Below are 20,873 nucleotides of genomic sequence, written 5' to 3' on the forward strand. Positions count from 1 at the left end.
ACTGGCCCTTTCTTCTATTAAATGCAGCTTTCCCTAAAGCTTGCCTTGTCCTTCCTGAGCACATTATTTAGTAGGACTCAGAAAAATGTCTGAGGATTTCAGGCATGTAAATAACATACAACCAGACTGCAAGAAAAAGAAAATTAAATCAAAACAAAACCACAGTGCAAGAATGTCCACTAGAGTAAATAAACAATTTTAGGTTACTTTATTTTAATAAATGAATGAATAAATAAATAAATAAATAAAACAGTTCACAGAATTGTAGGGGTAGGAAAGAACCTCCAGAGCTCATCTAATCCAGCCTTCCTTCTAAAGCAGGTCCCCTACAGTATACTGTACAGGAAAGTGTAGCGTCCAGGTATGTTTTGAATATATCCAGAGAAAAAGACTATACAGCTTCTCTGTCCAGCCTATTTCAGTTCTTTGTCACCCTCACAGTGAAGATTATTCTCATGTTCTTTCAAACTTCTTGTGTTCCAGTTTGTGTCCATCATCCCTTGTCCTGTTTCTGGGCACCACCAAAAGGAGCCTGGCTCCGTCTATTTGATTCCCACCCATTAGATATCTACAAGCACTGATTAAATCCCCCCTCTATCTTCTCTTCTGCAGGCTAAACAGTAACCTGAGGCTTAGCTGTCAAGCAGAAAACATGCACAATTTCCATAGACTCTGTTTTTACTAAATAAGTAATTCTAGCATAAAACAGAGCACTTTCTAAGGGCTTTAATCTTTGAAACATTATTTTCTTTCATGACTTCTCACTTAAGTTTGTCCACTGAATCAGAATCAGAGCTTTGTGTAACTGACAGGAACAGTAGGTTTAGAGCAGCATATGCAATGCCACTTTCCCTTGAGGCTCTGTGTGCTTCCAATTGGAAATGTGATTGGAAGATTGAAATAATTGCAGTTCCCCTTAAATACTTCTCACAGGTTCCATCACAAAGTTGGAGGAAACCTCTGCTTGACCAAAAGTCCATAGCTATGACACATGGCAGAGGTAGCTTAGAGCTATATAGTAAAAAAATTTTATCAATAGTGTTAAAACATTGTATCTTAAGTCTGCTCCTTATCGACCCTCCATGTTAGGGTAGACATATGTCTCAAACAAATCTTTGGCCACATGAAATCTCCTAGTAGTATTTGTTCTAGTCTCATCTCTATAGCAGTCTATCAAAAATAATATAATCGATAACTAATAATATCATGCAGATTTTCTTATCATCTTGTGTTAATTAAATAGCAATGAAAAAATATTACTCTGTGGTACTTAACAGAATATGATTTTCCTAACAGTGATCTTCGTGGAATTATTCCCTGTCTACAAACGCAATATAATACCTTGTCCTGATATTGCAAAGGAAGATATCCAGTTCATTCTCAATTAAGAGTAACATATTCTTTGACTAACACTGATCCAAACTATTAGTTTGAATTTGGTTAAGAATGCAATTTCGCTACTTTATGACAATCTACATAGGAATGAATTTATCTGTGAAAATAATTGTTAATTTGCAATCCTCTTCTGAAAAATGAGGATGTGAAATTGTCAACTTTCAACACTTTACAAGCAGCTAGTCTCACATCATCTGTTTTTATGTCAAATAAAAAGTGATATCTTCTACTGTCATCTCTCCTACAAGAATGGCAAAGATGGAATAATCAGCAGGCTGTTTCTATACCCAATTGAAAGAACATGCACTAAGTATTAATTAATTATGCTTTGCAAATGTATTGTGAAGAGTATTTAAATTAATTTATAGAACTGCATTTTCAGTGATCAAATGGATACTAGAAAGATATAATCATAATTGTACTGTAATTGTTTACAGAGTGGGCGGTTATTTTGCAAGCTGAATAATTCTAAATTAACTGCACCCATTTAATAGAAATGGACATAACTGACTACAATAACCATTAGCTCGTGGCTAATTAAGTCAATAGTCAGATGCATTTAGAATTGATATCTTTCTCCCAAAGAAATAAATGGCTACTTGCAAAACTTTTCTTTGTCAACATTGTCAACACTTAGGTGCTGAATGAAACAGTCTTAAATGTAATTCTTCTATAGTCATTGATCCTGAAAGCTACAGCACATTCCAAATTCTAATACAAACTAAAAGTATCAGTGTAAATTAAGGAGCAGACAATGATGTACAGTCGTACCTCATTTAGTTTAAGGTTTGCTAATAGATATTCAAAATTTGGCATCAGGCATGCAACAAATAGAAGAGTCAAGAAGCCAGAGTGAAATCCCCTGAAATCTCCCCTTTATCAAGATAATGAAACAGATTTTTGTTTGTTTGTTTGTTTTTTGTTTGTTTGTTTTTAAAGGATGTGCTGGAACTATTAGAACATAACAATGTTTTCAACACAAAGGATATAGCCATACAGAACTCTTACCCCTCCAGGATAGGCCAACAAATCATTTTGCTACAGGCATGTTCTTTTGGTTTACCTGTGCTGGCAAGGTCACCTTTCATAATGAGTGATACCTGCATTTTTGTAAGCACTCCATCTATGGACACATTCAGAACCATGCAGGCTATAATCTTGGCACAGCTTCTTTTACGAAGCTTCTTGCTAAAATCAGACCAACTTTCATATGCTGCTTTCCTTCCAGCTACATTTAACTGTGATCATTGACCTGATTTAAAAAAGCACAGGCTAGACAACAATTTCATAAAAAATTATGCCTTCAGTCAATAAATTGAACATATTGTAGACCACAGGTGCAATAACCCGGATAGCTACATTTTCCATCTATGTCCTGACCCTCAGGTGCATTCACACTGTGTAGTCATAACCACCTTCCAGACTTTTTCTCCAACATAAAGTCCTCTGAACTCAGCAGATCACGGGCACATGCTTTCCTACAGGAGATCCCACATGTTCATGCTTAAGTGCCAAGAGTACTTTAAATCTACAGGAGGGAGAGGCAGGCTCGGATGCAGCTCCAGATGCCAGTTAGACAGGTTGTACTGCAGCAACATCCAAGAAACCCCAAAGACCACTTGTAATACTGAACATGAAACAGAAGGAGACTGCTGCCTGCTAGCAGTCCGGATGGGAGCACTGTCACTGAGAACAATAGCTTGAGGAAAACTTCTAGCTACCAGATTGAGACACCACCTCATAATTCACTTTCCTTGTGGGTAACAAGAATGTCTAATGCAGTTACACAATATTCAGTCCTCATAAGGGCTGCATACCATGAGTTCATCCATACAGCATTACACAGACTAGCCTGAACAATAAGGCCATATTCAACCACACTGCAAAAAGCTCAGGACGAGGTAAGAAAAAAAAACTTACCCAGAAACATCCTCACTGTGATTAACTTACTTCTGGGATCTGTGCTAACCAAGTGATATTTACTGAAGTACATCTGCTGACCTAGAATCATTACTTGGCCTGTAATATTAGCTCAACTCTGAAGAGTTGCTGGCTTTTACGAAGGTGAAGAATGTATCTGGTACCTGACAATATCACTGTATTTACACATAGCATCCAGTTATGTTTCTTCACAGAAAGTACAAGACACAGCCATTTCATTTCTAAATTAAGGCAGAGTGAAGTTATAAAAGCGGAGGGAACAAGATCGCTGTGTAATATTAGAAAGGTTAAAAATCAATGTGTAGAAGTAGTACATTGGGCTATAATTCCTACAATGCTGAGTTAATTATTCTGGTGCTCTGTTCTGAGGTACTTGAGTCAGCCCTAACTTCTGCTGTAATAACACTGTTTCTGTTAACATAGTACTAGGTACAGAGTGTAAAAAGAAGTTTACAGGGAGATGATTTACTTCTTGGATGGATAACGGAGGGTTCCCAGCATGGTATAGTAAGCCATGGTTTTGTTTCTGCCGCATCGTATCCAAAGCCCTGCTAATGATAGAGTTGCCCTTAAAAGAAAATTATAGTACCTTCAAGCTAAGATACCCTAATGACTACTCTGATCCCAAAAGAGTATAGAGCTTTAAGGGCTTGAAGTTACTTGTAATGTAAAAATCTACTTATCCCTCTAGTCTCTAAAGTTTTATCATGATGTTCTCTAAAAGCCAGTGAAAACATGTAAGACCTGTGCTTTTGTTTTTATTTCATTTTTTCCTTAGTGATTGGAATTAAACTGAAATTATGTAATACAAATAGGCCAGAACAGCATCTCATATTTTTCTAGAAGTCCAAAATTCACATGTCTCCAAGCAGCAGAAGTACAAGAACAGTACACCAACATTAAGCACTGAATATAACCAGCAATCAGAGATGACTTGAAAAAGCTTTTTACATCTGGCAATGCTCTGCACCTCGTTTCAGGTGATCACAGAGAAAAGCTTTTAGATATTATAGTAGCACCTTCAGTAAAAAGTTATCCTCAAAGTATGACTCACCTTCACAGTTCCATTCATTCATAACTAGCACCATTTCCCCAGCACAGGGCTTTGAGAAAGGCACATGCAATTGAGCAGGACTAGCTTCACTACACTGCCTGTAGGCAGCAGAGGGCAGTGGAAGGTGTTTTCTTCTTAGAAACTTCATTTCTAAATGTAATGCTGCTGGCATCCTCCACGTTTAGAAACATTTTGTGATGGTTTTTTCCTGCTTCCCTATGGTTTTATAATAAACTGGGTAGAAAAGCTCCACATTTTCAGGATTGTCTTACACTTCCATGCTTTTGGAGGGAATCATCCCCTCTTCCATATCCTATTTTCAAGTTTATATTATATTTGTTGGTATTCTGTATAATAAATATGCTTAGGTATGTGTTTCACCATGTACAAAATTAATCTCATTTTAAAAGACAGAAATCATTAGTGGTAAAACAATTGAATCAAGGCTCCTCAGCTGAGAGTTTCACAATTTTTAAACACACAGCAGCAGAGTACTAGTTTAAACAGGTCAGGGATCATCAGCATCATAGGCACTGCTTGATCTGAATCTGCTTGAGCTGAAGTCTCCTCCCAGCTTTAACAGTAACTTTTAACTAGTTACTAGTTAGATAGTTTGTTGTTTGTTGTCATAAAATAATACTATTCCATATTATTTCAACAAATTAGCCAGCTGCTTTTGATAACATCCATTTCAAAAAGGAGAAATTAAACAATAGAGCAGAGTACTGCCTAATCCACAATTCTTTTCACTAACAACCTGGATAATGTTTTTCTGCAAGATTCCTTGTATTACCTTTTATCGATAAAGCATTGGTGGGAATTACTAGTATTTGCTTTTAACCTGATGAATTGTTAAAATAAAAGATGACAACTCCTTTCAAAGCACAGAGATAGCACAGAAAGCCTATTTAAAAAAACAACAACACCACATCCTTTCTTCCCAAAAATTGTATGCACTTTGAGAAAAACAGAATAATGTAGTGACAAAAATAAATTAGTGAACATTCACAATTAGCTTATTTTTTCTTTTCATCTCAAACATATAGTGTTATCTTGGTAACTAATCTGCATGCAGCCTTGGGAAGAATCACAACATCAGACACATCAATTTCTCAGATTTTGAGGAGAGTTACCTTACAGTAAGATGACTATCGGTTGTGAGCATCTGTTTCTTGAGACCCTAACTTTGATTTTAGTCATAAGCTGTAGAGCAGCTAAAGAAGGGAAGAAAGACAAGAAACAAATGTAACTCATTTGGAAATAAACCTACCACCAGCAACTTCTTAGCACTACTGTTATAGTCTCAATTTCTTTTCAAACCTCTATCCTTTTTCCAGTTCCAAAGCATTTAAAGATGTTGGGAAGTGCCTACTCAAGCACTTGATATTCTAATTCTTATGGTTACATTACTTCTTTCTGCAAACATCTTGCAATTCAAATGTGAATACAAGGCATGAAAAAAGAAAAACTAGGAAAAAGCCCTCATAGAAGTGAGGAGACCAAAGCCAGGTAGCATTCCATATTCAGCATTATTTATAGCCTGCATAAATAAAACAATCACAATTAGAGAAGAACCATGATGTCAAAAAACCTACTCATTTTTTTAATTATTCCTGATGACAGATATGTGTCCAGCAATTTTCGTTCTGGCCCTCATGGTGCTAAGGTTTCTACAGTGCAGACCAGAGAATGCCCTCCAATTATTATATCATTACCTGTTTGTTATAAGCCATAAATGCAAAGATAATCTCGACTATACTGTTGTTTTTCCTCTAGTACATCAAGGCAGACATTTTAAGTGCATCATGCTAAATTTCAGGTGTTATTGGGAGTACATGAAAATGAAACTATCTTTACTTGGTGTGGCAGTAGAGAAATGCTTTTTCATTTATAATTATGCTAAAGTCTTGATACCCTAATTAATTTCTGAGTCATAAAAAAAACATCAAAAGCTTGTCTGCCTAGATTCCTGGAGGCTGTTTGTTTGTTTTTAATTTATTTGCATGAATATAGAATAGACATTTATGTCAGAACAAAACAACTGCTTCCAAAGAAACCTCTATGAAGATATTAGCTACTGAAAAGCGAATATAGGCTATGAAGTCTAATCTTTAGAGAAGTATAATACTTCAGTGGGATCTACTGTTTTCTCCTCTGCAGCACTGCAAAAAAGCCAAAATTGAGCCTAATGTTTTGAAGTTAAGCAGGTAGAGACAAACATCTAGAAGCTACCATAATCCTGACAAGTGTCTATATTCCCACTAGTTACCTACACATCACAACTTATCTAGACATACACAAACATCTATGCCCTGATTACTCAATATCTAGTTCTGAGATCCTTGAAAGACTTTTCACAGGGAGGAAAAAAAAACAACAAAACTTTAACAACAAAAATAAAAGTTAAAATTAATGAAATGCACTGAGTAGTTATAAGACAGCTTGTAGTTATCAGGCACAGAAAACAAAGGCAATGAAAAAGCAAACAATCCAGCCCATTCTCTACACCTATTTCACTACTGAGTGCCTTATGCTCCTTTATAGCAGTTTTACCAATCAAATCTGCACTTACATTTACCTAAATCAGAACTTGCTTCTTTTATAGCAAGCCTCTGTGCAACTTCCAGAGCAGTTCCAGCCAAACAGTTTCATCAATTGGGAACATCTAAGGTCATTACACTCCACAGGTTTGCCACACTCTGAAAGATACTGAAAATTATAGTCCCAGAGTTCAGCTTCAAATCTGGTAAAGAGCTTGGCTAGATCTCAATCAGTGCCTTTTTTTTTTTTTTTTTTTTTTTTTTAAACCATAGCTTGATATTTCTCATACCTAAAAACATAAAAGATCTTGTTTTACTAAAGTTTAGATTTCTGCAGTACTGTGGCTCCAACTGCTAAACAGCAACTTAATGGTGGTGGAGAGGACTAGTGGGTCTAAATTCCTTATAACCTGTAACCTTATAATGAATTCCAGCTGCTGACAAATCTATTTAATGTTAGATGTTGCAAAGTGCAAACCCGTGACACTGAATTAGTCCATTATATCAGAAAAATTTAAAGACTTTGATTGATTTCTTCTTCTGCTTTAACATTTCTTCACATACTACTAATCAGAAGAAAACTATTTAAATTTTAAACAGAAAGAGGGGAAGAACATACAGCTATATGGGTCACTGAGACTGTTTAAAGCTGCAGGAATAAGCATTTCAACTTTTTCTCACTATGATAAGCCATACTCATCAAGTTTCAATAATGATTCACAACAGCATGTAATATTTCTCACATAAGAGAAAAAAATGACAGTTGCATAAAAGTTTTTTTTCCTTAACTAGATCCTGCCACATTTATACATGTCATATTTTTTTCAATTTCTAACCATCTGTAGGGTCCTAACATGTCTGAGTAAGCAAAAGCATCTCTCCACACATCTTCATATTTTAGATAAGGGTGAGAGGTAAAAAAGAGCATATGTATATTTCCAAAATGTTTTAGTCTTCAATTTCATGCCAGCAGTATTTAACATTGATGCTTTTGATATTCATAGGAAAATGTACTTTATAGGAAACTACCTTTCCTTTCCTGAGAGTAAGTGGTAATCTAATGCACAAAGTATCTGCAAAATTGTCCTACTTATTCCAGCAGAAGAAGAAAATTTTAAATATGGCATCACATAAGTCCAACTCTAAAAACTCTGGAAGATATTGCCAAACAGCTATGCAGCCCTCACTGGGAGACTTGTACCTTTCAGGTTGTGAATTACTTGCTGTGGCTAAGCTGCCTGGCTCTGAAAGGCTTTCTGTTATGGATTATGACAAGTCCAGGATATGACCTGTAGATAGAACTATGAGAATTCACTACAGTCAAGCTTCTTGGTGTGTTTTTTAATTTTTTTTTTTTTTTTCTGTTCCCTAACTCTTCCTGCTTCATAGGGAAAATACTGTAAATAAAACCAACCAGATCCAATGTTGTACCACCTAATGAAAAGTGCCTTTACAGAGATAGTTAACTACAATATATTAGCATGATCATTCATAGCACACTTTCATATCCTTGAAATAAAATTCCCAAAATATTAGGAGAGTTTCAAGACAAATTGCTTTCAGAGTTACAGACCTGTTTGTCACTGGCTTTTTCCTGAGTTCCTGACTTGCCTCCTCTTTGCCCTTGACTGATGTCTAGTTATGAAGGTAAGCCAACAGCTGTAGCTATTGGCAATGAACAAAACCCAGATTTAGATGCCAAGTGTACAAATAATTTGCATTTTATTCCACCTCTCTAATACCCTCCAGCACAGACTCAGAGTTCATAGATAATCATTTTCTTATGATTTTTTTTGTCAAGGCCATTGGCAAAAATTCTTTGTTAACAGTAGAGCAGCAGTGTAGTAAGAAGAGCTACAGAAGACTCATCAGGTTGCATTTGATAACACTTTTGCAAAACCTCCCTGCCAGATAAAAGAGCCCCCAAATTCAACCAAGTACAACAGCGTCCTTAGGCTTTTATTATGGAAAGAGAAGAGTTTCGTGGTAAATCTCTTTTACATGCTATTGCTGCTTCCAACACAGATATTTCTCTGTGTTCAACAGACACAGCTGACAAGAGGACACTCCAACTGCCTCACTCAGTTTTGTACAATTTACCCATTGTTTGTTGGCTACCTCACATTCTAGAATGTGTACCTATCCTCAGCTCAGAGAATGATACTCTATGCAGTAGACTTATCTATATTGTCTCCAAAATCTGTAAGAGACTGGAGTGCGGATGCTAAAGAATGGGGTAACCCATTTTTTCATTTTTGAAATTAGCCCAGCTGATTGGATCTCTGCACTTCAAAATCAAGTGCAGAATAGGAGAAGCAATATTTGTGTGTGAAAAAGGTTTGGCAGTATTTGAAATAACAGCCTCTTTTTCAGTGACTGACAAGTAATTAGGTAGGAGAAATTTTAAACAGCAGGTATTTTAAAGTAACTGCTATCATTTAAGAGCTTATTTAGTTGTTAGCGGTAGCCAATGCAGAGCAGTAATAGCATCAGTACATATATTTATGTGATGCAGCTGATACACACATTCAAAAACCCACAGAGAACTGTCTGGCAGCAGTGCATCCACAGTCTGACTGTAAGCAACTATTATTGACTATATAATAGTGACTATTGCAGTCATGGAGGGGCCAGAGCTGCACTTAGCTGTCTGAGTCAGATTCCCAAAAAATGTTTCATACTCACAACATAGTGATGAAGATAGATGATCAGTGTTCCTCCTGTTTTACAAACATACTGAGTGAGCTGAGTGTGCACTAATGGAGTCCATGCATGCATGCTGTTGTCCATTAAAACAGAGGTTTACAGCAGAACTGGCATGATTTTTGCGTGTAGCGTTGTCAGTCAGTTTTAAACAGAGCAACATAAAAACTCAGAAGGAATAGGTGTGTACTCAAATATTTGCATCAGAAACTTGGTGAGGGGGGGAAGTTGTAAATAGAGCTCATTTTTTGTTTCAGTAAGAATTCTATTGTCCCATTGAGTCATAACAGCATGGAGTAGCTATTTAGTAGTTGTTTACACACAAACACCTCATCCTGAAATGTATTATTAAAAAAGGGGGAGACAAAGCCACAAGTAGTCTCTAATAAAGGAGAAGATGCTGAGACAAGTCAGTCAGTCTACCATAAGATCAAATCTGTAACATCATGCTCCAAAAACCAATAAAATGTCTGCTTTTCCACCTAAATAGTATAACCTTGATTGATAGAAGCAGGTCCTGTATGAGCCAGACTTCCACAAAATTTTCACGGTTAAAAAAAAAAAAAAAAAAGAGACAGACAGAAAGTACACATGAAGCTTCCTCTAATTCTTATGATGCACTATACAGACAAATTTTTTTTTTTTGCATAATTTTATTTCTGTAATAAGTTCAAAGGAGGATTTGTTCTTTGTGTCTCATATCATTCACTAGAAGCCACCACTTAAAGAGCATTTTCATTGTTCCACATTGTTCCACTGTACAAGTGCTGTTGTTAATCCGAATTCTTCACTAGAGTTGTGGGTTGAGGGAAGCAGTCTTCGACAAGGAGCCCTTTCCAAGCCTATAGGGAACAGAAAGCTTTCTCAAACAAGCACTGTATCTTGACTGCATGAGTAATAAAATGAAGTTGCAGTGCCTTTACGGTACTCTAAAAAGACAAATGGACTGTGCCTTCCCGGACAAATGTCAAGTTGTGAAGATTTTCACATTCTGCATATCAAGAAGTACTTGGTACAAGAATCATTTCATCTCATAGACCACACATACTTCCTGACAGAACGTTTTTCTCTCTGCTGTTTTCCAACAGCCAATTAATAGTGAAAATCACACGTCTAGGTATCAAGAAGCTGAAGCCTAAACTTACTTATTTCCAAGCTGATAGTATAACAAGACATAAGGTCAATCTTGCAGTCTTTGTTTTTGTGAAGTCCCCATCAATTTCTAAGAGTGTTTCATCTGCTCAGGAGAGATCAGGCCTTCTATTTGCCCTCAGAAATATACAGAATAGGAGTCAGCTTTGTCACAATCAGAAATAAATACCTTCAGTATTAACAAGATATATAAGAGCATTTTTTACCAATGGCTGAACTGCAGGTATTGTTTCTTGAGAAACCACTATGAGAAAAGATGGATGAAGGCAAGAAAAACCACAGTCCAAGGACAGACCATAATAATTCAACTCTGATTTTCTTTACCCAACACTAAGATTTCCCTGTTCTCACGCTAAACTTGCAGCTCAGATGTATTTCTAACCATTCAGCTCTTGATAGAAAGAAGTTATAAACACTTTCTCCAAATTACTTGTGTGTTAAAACGGTTTCACAAACCCATTAGTTGTACTTTATCAAGATCTACTTCATGGGTGCAGCTTTGGAAACATAGTAACACTTACCTGTCTTAGGAAATTGACCTAGTTTTATTTCTTGCTCATCAGGTGTTTCTATTTCATCAATACTGTTTGATCTGTTAGAGACATTTGTAATCTTATGTCAGCTGTGCACACCCTTCACTGCATTAATCCTGGTCAAGGTTTTCCACCTTTTCCAAAATACAAACCCTTCAATCTTTCTGCTGAAGAGATATTCGTATCTACTACGCTGAAGTTAAATTTCATGTATTATTAACAACCTCAGAAGACTTTCCCAAATTTTATGTAAGCTGTAGACCCTTATAAACTTTTATAACAACAAGCCTACCAGTGTGATGTATTTTAAACAATCCGCAAAATTCAAGCACACCTGGTAACTATATACACATACACCTAGATCTTAATGTGGATAAATGGAACAGTGAGAGAGGTGAATGGAGGATACCACAGAAAGCTTAAACTGTACTAAAGCATCTTACATTTTCTCTTATGTTGGTTCTTTTTATTGGTACTATTATTGTAGAAAGAGTAATATTTACAGTGAATTACAGTTAATTAGAAGTACAACTTCAATACACAGATGTGAACAAAGTTTAATCTCTCATAGAGAAAAAGTTCTCAAACTCATACTATTAGCAGCTTAGAAAGTTATCACTCAACATCTTTCTTCTCATTAGTGTTTCCAGCATATGTCTCTTACTATTAGCTGCTGTGACCAAAATAAAATCTGTAAAGCAAAAGACAAACTATAATAATAAATAATCTATCACAGAGACAAGTGAAGCATGCATAATTTTTAGAGAGAAATAAACATTATTACAAGGGACAAGCATCTGTGATGTCTCTCACAGTCCCACAGTGGAGCTTTACCTGAAGAACTTCCCAGAAGAGTTTCGTGGAGCACCCTGGGGAAATGCTGACAGTGAGGGCTTCAGGGAAATCAAGACAGAATAGCATGCAAGACTAAACCAACACATGGCAGTCATCAGCAAAAGCCCAGCCAGCTCCCAGCTAGGAAAACATGCCTTATCCACAGGTTATAGAATAAACACAGATGCAGAAAATGAGTCACCAGAGGAAAACAAAAATTTAAATTGGAGGCAAATGAAGCTTTTTGCACATGCATGACAAGAAACCCATTGAGCAAAACTAATTTTATGTCCGTGCTGGAGTAGCTGTCTTGCATGTTAAAAATAAGAAAACTGCAATGGGAAGAAGGCTCAGATCCTAAAAAAATAAAAAAATAAAAAAATAAAAATAAAAAATTAGTTCACCATTGTCAGCAGCAGTGTGAGAGGAAAAATTAGAGCGCAAACACAAGAAGAAAAAAAACAAAACACCAAAACACTAATTCCTCTTTTGCTTATTTATAGCATTACTTTTCCTTAATGGAGGCTTACGTTAATACATTTGACTTTCTACTTGCTGCAGGCTAAGAGGATATTACGATCATTCAGTGTACCTTAGCTGATAGACAGTAGCTTATTAGCCACAAAAACTAGACTGTGGGTCTAGTACTCATATTGTGACCTTACACACTAATAAATCTTAGCTTGGTTCAAATGACAAAGTATGATAACTGTTACCTCAGTGCTCTGAGACATAGAGAAAATAAATAGTTCCTGAAACATATAAATGCACCATGAATATATAATGTAGCAAAAAGCATACATGTACACAGACACAAAAACGACAAAGATCTGACATCGTAATGGCTATATGGATGTTTTTTAATGAATTACAGAATTGATCATGGACCCTTATACCAGTTGGCATTCTGCAAAAACAGACTGAGAAGCCAGGCTAGATTCCAGCAATTGTAGTTCAAATATTAACCAGGCATCTTCTGAAATGTGTGTTAAAGAAAACAAATATTTTCACAAAGACTCAAATGTGAGGGTTTTTACAGAAGAAGGCAGAGTGTGATGTGAGTGCTTAATGCACAGTGGATTCTTACCGTATGTTCTCTACCAAAGGAAGTGAAAAATGTTTCCAAAAACCTGTAAAATCTTACACTGCAAATTAAACAGGATTTATAAGTTCTTTGGAAATAAATAACCTATATTTTCTACAGCTTCTTTTTACTGCACTGATTCAACATCAGTTTATCTCCCATAATAGACTTTCTAGAATAATTTTTAAAAATCACCCACTTATACATGGGTAGGTGAGTCTTATAGAAAAGCGTCTTTTTATATGGTGCAGGGTAGTGGCAGTGTTGTAGTCTTTATTGTGGGCATGGACCCATAGGGATTGCCATGAGCTCTGCCACAAGGTAGCTCTGAGTTTTGGAGCCTTTCTGCTTTATTTATCTGTATTTTTAATTGTGAAAAAAAGAGAAAGAGAAAGAGAAAGAGAAAGAGAAAGAGAAAGAGAAAGAGAAAGAAAAGAAGGAAGAAAAAAAGAAAGAAAAGAAGAAAGATAAAAAGAAAGAAAAGAAGAAAAATAAAAAGAAAGAAAAAAGCCAGACAGACTTGTTTGGAGATATACTTACAACAACAAGAAAATGGAGAACAACAGTAAACAGCTAGTTGCTAAGCAATACACTTTTCATGGTCCAGATGGAGTCCCAACCTATCTGGGATTCTTACTGTTTCTCTTTAAATACTATATAATAACATCAGTTGAAAATGTGCTCTCAAAATGGCATCCTGTGAGCCAGCAAAGTGGAGTGCTTGATTCCCTGAAGCCGTGAGTGCTGCCTGAGGAAAGCCTGTCTGTCAAGCTTCACCCATGCTAAAGCAATTCAGAACTTGTCCCATTAACTTCTTGGTGCATTTACAACAGCATTTGTAATGTTATAACATTTCTGCTTTTTTTTTTGTGGTATTCTTTGGGGGGAGGGGGCTGTTTTTTGGATCTCTGGCAAGTGTGAATTAAAAAAGATGATGTTCCACTTGTTCATGCCCAAGAAATCCCTTCTGGAATAGTCTTTCTTGCTAACTTATTTCCACTCAGGGTGAAAACAAAACAAATAAACAAAAATATTTACACATACACACAACAAATTAAACAAGTAGAGAAGAAAAAGAGATAATTAGGAATGACATAGGAAGGATTCATCACTGTTCGAGATTGAGCAGATCAGGAGTTGAGATTGAGCTGGTTGGGACACAGGTAATCATACGACCCCATTTCCATCAGCTTGCTGTTGAGAATGCCTCAGGATTTGCTATTAAGTTCAAGCAGAATAGAGTAAACCATGTAAATATACAAACATACAAGAAATCCCCCTTCTGGTCACCTTATCTAGCTTAATTTTCTGATCTATCAAACAGCATTATCAAGCTTCCAACTAGATGTACCAAGTTAAGCTGAATGTCCCAATGTTTATTCACTGTCAAGTTTCAAGCTTCCTGAATATCATTCGTATAAAAATAATTATAAGACTTAAACATCAGAGCATGTTACTGCTGTGAGTTGATGTGTAACAGCTGGCAATCTGCATTTCCTGAGTACTAAATATTACTGACAAACGTTAAAGAACAAAAATGCTGGTATTATAGGGCCAAGCTCCGGAGAATTAGTAGTTCTGACTCTCGCTTCATTTGCTGGGAGCTTAAAGAATTCATCTCAAGGGAACGCCCTGGAATTTCTTCCAATTATATTTTTTTATTATTATTATTGCATTCTGGATCTGTAATAAGCACAGCTGTTTACTTATGTACTAGCTATGTTTAAAAAGACATTAGAGGTTAAAACCTAATTTTCTGATTCCAATAGTATGTGCAAATAGCCTTTCTGCTGCCAAAAAGTCATTGAGTGATATAAAAATTCCAAAACTTTATTTCTGTTTTCGTAGCATATCGGAATACATAAATGTGCTGATATTAGGCAGTAGATTGAGCTTATTGAAATCACTGTTCAAAACTAAATACTATAGCTACATGCACACTGTGGCCAAAATATGAAAAACATTTTAAGATTACATGGTATACTTGTTTTGAGTGCTTTGATGAGTGATTCTGTACTACACCAAGAGAAAAGCAGGAGAGGTTCACCACTTCTAGAGCACCTCTTTCTGATATCATTTGATATCATTCTGATATCAGTTGACATCATTTAGAACAGCTGTTGCCATCACATACAGCCTATTAGCAAGATCATAGAATCATAGAATGGCCTGGGTTGAAAAGGACCACAGTGATCATCTAGTTTCCACCCCGCTGTCGTGTGCAGGGTTGCCTACCACCAGACCAGGCTGCCCAGAGCCACATCCAGCCTGGCCTTTAATGCCTCCAGGGATGGGGCATCCACAACCCTCTCGGGCAACCTGTTCCAGTGTGTTACCACCCTCTGAGTGAAAAACTTTCTCGTAATATAAATGAATAAATAAATAAATAAATAAATAAATAAATAAATAAATAAAACCTCCCCTGTCTAGTTTAAAACCATTCCCCTTGTCTTATCACTATCCATGCTTGTAAACAGTCATTCTTCTTCTGTTCATACACTCCTTTCAATTACTGGAAGGCCACAATGATGTCTCCCCAGAGCCTTCTCTTCTCCATGCTAAACAAGTCCAGTTCCCTCAACCTTTCTTCATGGCAGAGGTGCTCCAGTCGTCTGATCATCTTTGTGGCCCTCCTCTGGACCCATTCCATGAGCTCCATGTCTTTATTTTGCTAGGTTCCCCGGACCTGGACACAGTACTCCAGATGGGGCCCCACAAGAGCTGAGCAGAGGAGGACTATCACCTCCATCTCCCTGCTGGCCACTTCTCTTTTAATGCAGCCCAGAACACAGTTGGCCTTCTAGGCTGCAAGCACTGCTGGCTTACATCCAGTTTCTCATTCACCAGGACCTCCAAGTCCTTCTCTGCAGGGCTGCTTTCAAGGGGTTCTTCTCTCAGTTTCTATGAATACCTGGGATTGCTCCAACCTGTTTGCATCACCTTGCATTTGGCTCTGTTGAACCTCATTAGGTTCACAAGGGCCCACTTCTCCAGCTTGTCCAGGTCCCTCTGGATGGCTTCCCTTCCCTGCAAAATATCAGCCACACTGCTCAGCTTGGTATCATCCACAAACTTGCTGAGGATGCACTCGATGCCATCGATTATGTCATTGATGAAGATTTTGAAGTGCACCAGTCCCAAGACCGACCCCTAAGGGACACCACTTGTGACTGGCCTCTACCCTGACACAGAACCACTGATCACAACTCTTTGGCTGCATCCAGACAACCAGTTCTTAATCCACTGAACAGTCCATCATTCAAATCCATACCTCTCCAGTTTAGAGAGAAGGATATGGTGAAGGACTACATCAAAGGTGCAGAGCAATTACGCAGTGTATGTCAGTAAAGTCGACAGAATAATTTATTTTTAAAAATAATGCATGTTGTGACACACACATACACACACAAGAAACTGAAGTTTCTCAGTTTCCCTTTACTGATTTTTCTCATTCTGCATTGAGTGTATAGTATAGTTTTCTCATTAAATAAGCTAATTTAGTGAATGTATATTGTTTGTCATATAAATATAATCAATGTAAACAGTAGGAAGGAGAATTTATACTACAGTTTCTGCTTCAGTTGTTGGTCTTTCAAGTTACTGACAAAAAAAAAAAAAAAGAGGATATTTCCTCACTTCAGAATTCTATAATAATTTGAAGGGGTTGTAAAGAGAGTTAGAGTTACTTTTCACAGAAAAGTAACATCATATGGAAGTAGAAAAAGAGAGAGGAACTTAATGTTGGATCAATCATTATCAGAAAATATTGCTGGGGAGATAACACTTTCATCAAGTGCACGAGCATACCTAAGCACTGGCAATATTCTCACTTATGGGCTGTTAAAGTAGAGGAGTGGCTTGTGATATAGGCTGCTCACTGTCAGGAAATAGCAATGTGTTTGTAGATAATAGCTTACTTTGCAGGAAAATTAAAAAGAGAAAAGCTTTGATGAGGAAAATTAAGGCAAGAAGGAGGAAAGAAGGGAACTTTAAAGCATGTTAAGTTAGCACATACTTTCGAAGAACATCAGTAGTTCTTAATGCAATCAAAGCCTGGTGCATAACTACTTCATAGTCATGGAGAAGGCTGCAATCATCCAGTCTTGGAACACAGTGCATAGCAATCTGCTCTGCAAGATCTTAGTGACTTCACCAAGATTATTTGGGGATCAAAATGCTTTCTGGTATGCTTTCTGGTTTCAGAATGTGGCTGGAAGAGAGGCCCCAAAATAGTCAAGTCAAAGAGGAAGGTGCAAAAGAAACAGACAAGGGAATGAGAACAGCATTTAGATGATTTTTTGAGAACATTAGTATTGCATTTCAAAGCTTAAAAACCTTATTGAGTCCTGAATGCAGAAGCAAAACAGAGCACTGACACATACGGCAGATTCATGAAATTAAAGGTGAGTATTGGGAATTGAGAGATGGGAATTAATTTGCTTTTTCTGAAAGCTGGATGCAGTTCCTAGCCTGCAGAAAAGGAAGAATTACAAATGTAATATCAAGCATCTAAAAAAACCTGCTATTACATCCTACTTTTTCTCACAGCCAAGGCAAGTGTTATCATGTGGTATCAAAGGAAGAAAGAGAGGGTAATCTATTGCAAAAGTCTGTTCAAGGCTATCATATATTAAAAGTCATATAGTGAAAGTGACCACAATAAAAATTCAGGGCTGCAGAAAATATTACCCAACAACTTGTATTTGTCTGTGGAAATTGTTGAAACAAAGAAGAGTGAGAAAAATCTTTGTACCAATACTTTAAAATAGAAATCTACCACAGTGTGGGAGAACACAGACAGACACAGTCTGCAGTGGATTGTCAAACATCAAAATCCATCATATCAAAGACATGCAATAAGCAGAGTATAACTTCTGTTGTCCCTCCACATAAACACACATTTACATAGGCAAATCTAGCAGCATCTGCTGCCTGTTTAGAGAAGGAAAGCTGTCATGCTGGACCAAATTTGCCTCTTAACAAAAAACCTCTCTCAGAAACACTTGTTACCTTTCCTCAAAATTTTTAAAACACTTTTATAAGTCTTAAGGTCTTCAGAATGTTGAAGCTCAGCAAGCTCAGCTGTATTGTGGCCTTCTCCAATATTGTCTGTCTGACTGCACAGTGACGGTATTTCTTTTTTGTCTCATGCTTAATATTTGGATCAGGAACTACCATCTGGGCAGGTATTTCTTTTTTTTTTTTTTTTTTTTTTTTTTTTTTTTAATTTAAATGTTTCTACAAACTCAGCACAATTTAGTCCTACCCCAGAGTAAAGATTTTAGATAAAGCCACAATTAACATTAAAACAAGAGTTGCCAAAATGAAGAAGTCATTCCCTAATAAAATGATGTCACTTGTACAAGACTTAAGCAAAATAGTAATTTAGTTTTCTGACTAATTTTCATTTTATAAGTAAAAAGAACATAGAACCATATAGCACTTCACCTTCTCCTTGAGACAAGCTGTAAAAGAGATGAAACATCTCATCACTGGAAAATAGTTATAATTTAAGACTTACTTATGTCAGGCAGAAATATGAACACTCATTTCTCTGCAAATTTAAGGAGATACTCCAGACAGTGATACTACTTGCAGTCGTATTAACAATTTTCCAAAGGTGAAGGCAGGCGGAGAGAAAGAGATAAAACAACTGCAATCATACTTGGTTTGTAAACTGCGAACTATTATTTCTCCCTCTAATTTTTCCCCCTCTAATTAATAATTGCACAAGGAGGTGTTGACCATAAGCACAAAAACTGAAAACATTTTATGTAAACTGGCACAGCTTAAGTGAAAACAAATGTCAATTGATGCAAATGTGCAGGAAAAGAAGTATTACTGATAGGTGAAAGATAATCTGGTGAAAGAAGCTGTGGAGCCGGGGGAAAATGATTGCTTACTAGTGCTTTGTGCCCTGTTACCCTCACAGTTAAACCGCAAAAAAAATACATTCAGCCCACAAACCTCAGCGAAGCTTAAAGCAGCAATAGCTTTCCAAAGGTTTAAACTGTTTGAAAAGCTGGCTGTAGGGAACACTGTTAGAAGGCACAAGGTGCACCAGGGGGGTTGCAGTAAAGCCAAACCCAAAGCAGCTTTCAAGATCAATCACAAACTGCTGTTTCAGGAGCTGTGCTGGAATTAATGCCAAATAAAAGCTTGCTACTCCACAGAGATTTTAATGAACCTGCTTGGAGGCAACAGAATGAAGGTGCTGTTGGCATGGAGCTGACTTCAAAATAACCTCGAGCAGCCTGCTTGAAGTCCAGGCATTTATAACACAACTGAACAAAACACAAGACAGAACCAGAAACTGCAAAGAGGTTAATGGAGTTCTGTATGCATCATCAATCTCTTACTAAAACATACAGAGGAAGCAAACCACATTCAAAAAATTGTAAAAGCATCATGTGGGATGTGTTAAAATCCTTTGAAAAGGAGGGAAGTTTGCTTAGCTCTTTTGAGCAACTTGGAGCATTTACATTCAGTAAACGAGACATCTAGAAAAAATACTAGTCAAGCCCTCCTGTCCCTCCAAGCTAAGTTCTTCAGTATTTTTCTCACCTTTTTTCTCCATCCACCCTACATTCTTTTTCATCTGTGTTTCACTTTCAACATACCACTTGGGATCAGTACACAATGACAGCAGCAGAGATTTTGCATAACCGTGCAGAGCAAAAGATAGTTATGAGTTTATTCACTGGTATGCCTAAGCAGAAATTCCACTATGTTGTTTATTTCAGGTGTTTCCTGTTAGGAAATTTTCTTGCTGCTTCTGGAATCTCAAATTTATTTTAGTCAACAGCATCATCATTACAAATTATGCTCTAAGTTTTTAAAGCATCTTAATATTCATAAATTAGATACTCTCAAAGCTAGCTCCAGAGAAGGAATGCTTCTCTCAGCAGCTACTAAATATATACATATATTTCCCTGCTTATGCTGTGTATGTTCTGATACAAAGAGGAAAGGAGCATCACCATCTGACACTTAGAGAACTGAACTGCCATTGTAGGATGAGAGTGCTGCTTGCTTGACCTTTGAAGCTGGAGCCAGTAGATTGCCCTGGTAGAGTTAATGGTGACAAGTTTCAGCTGGATTCTGCTACTGTCCTTGCAGTAGCTTCTTTGTAGTAGACTACCAACAGTATAAGCACTGCAGCTGAACTAGTAAAAGTAATGGCAGAGAAATCTTAGAGGAAGAAGACAAACCAGGCCATAAGTTCTAGCTCGTTAAGCTACTGCACACTTTCTGTTGAAGTCTGAACTTTATCACAGAAGACTTCTCAGAAAATTCTTTCCTTTTTTTTTTGCTAGAATGAATGCTACAAATGTACAGGTTATTTTACTTCTCCAAGCATGTTATTCTGACGGAACAATTTCTTTAAAACAGTTAGACTTTCATCTTTTTTTTCGTATTTAAGATGATAGGATCATTTTAGTATATTTGAAACAAGTAGAAAATAAGTCCATGCTTCAATTCTAATCTTAATTCATTTTTCCTGTTTATTTTAAAGAATGTTTTACAAAGAGTGTATTAGACTGAAAATTGCAATCTTACCTGAATGAAATGCAAGAATAAGTAACACCCAAATGGAAAAGGAGAGGAGAGGAGAGGAGAGGAGAGGAGAGGAGAGG

This window comes from Centrocercus urophasianus, unplaced genomic scaffold (assembly GCF_019232065.1).
Source record: "Centrocercus urophasianus isolate 14NV4802_14NV808 unplaced genomic scaffold, USGS_Curo_1.0 seq_13, whole genome shotgun sequence".
Classification (NCBI taxonomy): Eukaryota; Metazoa; Chordata; class Aves; order Galliformes; family Phasianidae; genus Centrocercus; species Centrocercus urophasianus.